Consider the following 1,521-nt stretch of genomic DNA (forward strand, 5'->3'; position numbering starts at 1 on the left):
AGAAATAATTAAACATCAATGCCACACAAAAGGTACATCATATCACACTGTGATAGTTCATGGTTACTACTTACCAGCATGAAAACCTGAAACCTCGTAACAAGGATGCCTACCTATTAAATGGTAGAAGCAAACCAACCACAACGGACCTATGTTGCGATCTGCTATCAATAAAGACTAAGTATGGATCCAATCCAACAGGTACATAGCTAAGCTAAGGTAGCAGCACCGATATATATACAGACCGACAATGAACGTGTCTGTCATATCATGTGCTGCGTGGTGGGCTGCATGATGGAGCCGTCGCTGCGGCCCAGCTGCTTCTGCAGCTCCACGTTGGCGTTCCACCCGATGTCAATCACGAAGCCTGGGTTGCTGAGCTCGCGGTACTCCTGGCAGATGGCACAATACTCGAGCCAGCAGAAGTGGACGCAGCAGTCCGGGAATGGGGTCTCCCGGAGCCTGCACTGGGCGCGCATCTTGGTGTGGTAGACACAAGAGTAGATCCACTGGCACTGCCACCCCGCAGCACCCCCACCGCCACGTAAAGCACCGCGCCGGCGCCGCTCGCCGTGGCCATATTTTCTACTGTGGTGGTCAAGGTGTTTGGAGAGTACTTGATAGAACCAACTATCGCAGACATCGAGGGCTCCTAGCACTATCAAAAAGCAAGAGGGTGTCCAGGTACGCTCGGATCCTTGGATTGCATGCACTGAAAATGGAAGAACTGCTCATATGCTCAAAAAACGGCAATATCAAGACCATTGTAAGAAGCCCACATCATTCTTAAAGCAGTTGCATCGACCGCTGGATTTCGCACTCTTTCTTTTGCTTGCCCGGGTCACATAATGACATCAACATTCTGAAGTGGCCTTCATTGCTCGCTAGGTTGACTATGGGACTAGCTTCCATGCAACTGTACCAGCAATGTTCATGACTACCACATGAGCTACTATCTTTGTGATGATACATATCCTTCGTGGGCGACCTCCGTAAACACCATCTTTGAGCCAAAGGGTAGAAAAAAATCTCACTTTGCCAAAGACAAGAAGAAGCTAGAAAATATGTGGAGAGGCATTTGGAGTGCTCCAAGCCCGTTTTGCAGTTGTTTGAGTACCTACAAAAATATGAGATACAGAGACGTTGTGGATGGTGATGACAGCTTGTGGTCATGCACAACATGATTGTGGAGGATGAGGGTAAGGCATTTTGCATTGGTCTGGATTTTGAGCGGATGGGTGATCCTGTCAAACCTCCACCACCGGATCCACTGACGTTTTAGGATTTCAATCAAATGCATCAACATATTCGGCATCAAGGAACTCATGAGTAGCTTCGGAATGATTTGATTGAGCATATGTAGACGCTTCAAGGGACAACTAAAACATATGTCGGACAAAGTTGAATTTAAATTGGAACAATTTTATTTAAAAACTTTATACTTTGATTGTAATTTATATTTGAACTATTGTTTCACTGGAATATTTCGATGCTATTTATGGATGAGTTGTGTTACACCTA

The 1,521-nt window shown here is 45.9% G+C and overlaps 1 pseudogene; it reads right to left on the reverse strand.

Annotated features, from left to right (window-relative positions):
* Nucleotides 1-263: 263 nt before the first annotated feature.
* Nucleotides 264-643, reverse strand: LOC119345399 (annotated as a pseudogene).
* Nucleotides 644-1,521: the final 878 nt, after the last annotated feature.

The sequence above is a fragment of the Triticum dicoccoides genome, unplaced genomic scaffold (genome assembly GCF_002162155.2).
Source record: "Triticum dicoccoides isolate Atlit2015 ecotype Zavitan unplaced genomic scaffold, WEW_v2.0 scaffold23321, whole genome shotgun sequence".
In the NCBI taxonomy this organism is placed as follows: domain Eukaryota; kingdom Viridiplantae; phylum Streptophyta; class Magnoliopsida; order Poales; family Poaceae; genus Triticum; species Triticum dicoccoides.